A 2,860-nucleotide genomic window follows, 5' to 3' on the forward strand; every position below is an offset into this window, starting at 1 on the left:
CTTTGTCACATTCTGAAAATAAAACTTTCCCATTAAAACGGTTTCTCAAAATGCAAACACCAGCTGAGCGTTCTGAACCATGGGACATCCATAGATCCCCCCCCCACTGTGACCTCCAAAAATTAAGATCTTGCTCAGTTGAGTGGGACACATCACTGATATCATCATCACTTTTTTGGATTGTGTGACATCACCGATGATGTCATCATTTCTTGTGATCTCTGATGGAATGTTCTTATAAGAAGATATCACTGCACAGAATTACTCAGTTACCTGATTAATTTACACAGTGTCAAGTAAGAGCATAAATAAAAACACAAAGACACAAACCTGTCCAGACTTTACAGCATCAGTTCAAGTGAACACAGGTGTGTCAAGTGAATTTCAGTCTGTGGAAAAAAATACAGGCTGAGAAGAAAATGGAAGCAGATAGAGCTGCATCAACTGCTGTGTCAACTAAAACACAGCCTAAAAGGGGAACTGAATCCGCCCCAGGGCCAAAGATATCATCCCTGGTCACTCATGGGGTAAAACCAATCTGCCCTATCAACCGAGGACCAGGTCTACTTGGTCCTTGCCCTGCAGGTTACAATAAAAACCAAAGGTCTGGTCACAATAACCAACAAAATCCTGGACCAGGTCTACTTGGTCCTTGCCCTACTAACAGACATCACAATAACCAACAAAATCCTGGACCAGGTCTACTTGGTCTTTGCCCTACTAACAGACATCACAATAACCAACAAAATCCTGGCTACATTATGAACCAAAGTCATGGATACAACATTCATCAATATCCAGGTGTCTATAACTACCAAGGCAGTGTATACAATAGCAACCAAAATTCAGGCTTCAATAACTACCGAGGTTTTGGATGTAATAACTACCAAAACTCAGGCTACAATCACAACCAAGGACCCACACCACAACCTGCAGGAACTTTCCAGATCCAGCCCATAACACAGACTGAACCAGAGTCTGCAGGATCTTCCCAGGTCCAGCCCACAACAGTGACTGGATCAGAATCTGCAGAAACCCCCCAGGGCCAGCCCACAACACTGGCTATGCCTGAATCTGCAGGAACTTGCCAGGCCCAGTACACAACACAGACTGGACCAGAGTCTGCAGGAACTTGCCAGGTCCAGTACACAACACAGACTGGACCAGAGTCTGCAGGAACTTGCCAGGCCCAGTACACAACACAGACTGGACCAGAGTTTGCAGGAACTTGCCAGGTCCAGTACACAACACAGACTGGACCAGAGTCTGCGGGAACTTGCCAGGTCCAGCCCATAAGAAAGACTGGACCAGAGTCTGCAGGAACTTGCCACGTCCAGTATACAATCCTACAAAGACCAGAAGCTGTAGTAAATACCCAAATCCAGCCTGCAGTAGATGACAGACCAAAACAAGGGCCATTTCAGCAACTCCAGCAGGTTGCTATTGGAAATACCAGAGTTGGATCTGAGGTCAAAATAGACATGACTAAAAAGAACTTTGTCCAAAGTGCGAAGCAAAAGCAAAATCAGCTCATGGGCAAGAAAGACCGAGGACCAGGTCTACTTGGTCCTTGCCCTACTAACAGACATGCAGGTTATAATAAAAACCAAAGGTCTGGTCACAATAACCAACAAAATCCTGGCTACGTTATGAACCAAAGTCATGGATACAACATTCATCAATATCCAGGCGTCCATAACTACCAAGGCGGTGTATACAATAGCAACCAAAATTCAGGCTTCAATAACTACCGAGGTTTTGGTTGTAATAACTACCAAAACTCAGTCTACAATCACAACCAAGGAACCACACCACAACCTACAGGAACTTTCCAGGTCCATCCCATAACACAGACTGTACCAGAGTCTGCAGGATCTTCCCAGGTCCAGCACACAACAGTGACTGGACCAGAACCTGCAGAAACCCCCCGTGGCCAGCCCACAACACTGGCTATGTCTGAATCTGCAGGAATTTGCCAGGCCCAGTACACAATACAGACTGGACCAGAGTCTGCAGGAACTTGCCAGGTCCAGACCATAAGAAAGACTAGAACAGAGTCTGCAGGAACTTGCCAGGTCCAGCCCGCAACAGTGACTGGATCAGAATCTGCAGAAACCCCCCGGGGCCAGACCACAACACTGGCTATGCCTGAATCTGCAGGAACTTGCCAGGCCCAGTACACAACACAGACTGGACCAGAATCTGCAGGAACTTGCCAGGTCCAGACATCAACACAGACCGGACCAGAGGATCCAGGAACTTGCCAGGTCCAGTATAGAATCCTACAAAGACCAGAAGCTGTAGTAAATACCCAAATCCAGCCTGCAGTAGATGACAGACCAAAACAAGGGCCATTTCAGCAACTCCAGCAGGTTGCTATTGGAAATACCAGAATTGGATCTGAGGTCAAAATAGACAGGACTAAAAAGAACATCTTCCAGAGAGCAAAGCAAAAGCAAAATCAGCGCATGGGCAAGAAAGAAGAGAACAAAGAAACGCTGGAAAAAGAAAAGCTTGAACTCATCGAAGAGATAAAGAAGCAGAAACAAAGGCTTGAAGGTCTCTTAGTCGATAGGCAGGAGACAGTAACAGGCCTATTAGATGATGTCAAGGACTTGAGGAAGAACAATAATGATGCTTTTCAACAAAAACACCAACTGGAGGAGGCTATCAAAGCTGAAGAAGAAAAGACCAAAGAGGCCGAAAGACAGTTAGCCATGAAGCTAGCAGAACATTCCCAGATGATATCTGCACTGGCCCAGGCCAAAGACAAACTGGTGAAGACACAATGCCAGTGGGAGGAGGAAAGGTCCCGTCTCATGGCTGAACAAGAGCAGGAAATCTCCAGGGTTAAGGCAGT

General features: G+C 46.2%; 1 long non-coding RNA gene across 2 annotated transcripts; it reads left to right on the forward strand.

Annotated features, from left to right (window-relative positions):
• The first annotated feature begins 292 nt into the window (after positions 1-292).
• Positions 293-2,426, forward strand: LOC146970610 (uncharacterized). Of its 2 annotated transcripts, XR_015038023.1 has the most exons (4): positions 293-604; positions 1,613-1,835; positions 1,884-2,219; positions 2,268-2,426. It is a non-coding gene; the product is annotated as an uncharacterized LOC146970610 (long non-coding RNA). The 2 variants fall into 2 exon arrangements; XR_015038022.1 differs by having other exon boundaries at positions 1,884-2,426.
• The last annotated feature ends 434 nt before the right edge of the window (positions 2,427-2,860 follow it).

The sequence above is a fragment of the Trachurus japonicus genome, chromosome 17, assembly GCF_045865225.1.
Source record: "Trachurus japonicus isolate A0001 chromosome 17, Traja_1.0".
Lineage (NCBI taxonomy): Eukaryota > Metazoa > Chordata > Actinopteri > Carangiformes > Carangidae > Trachurus > Trachurus japonicus.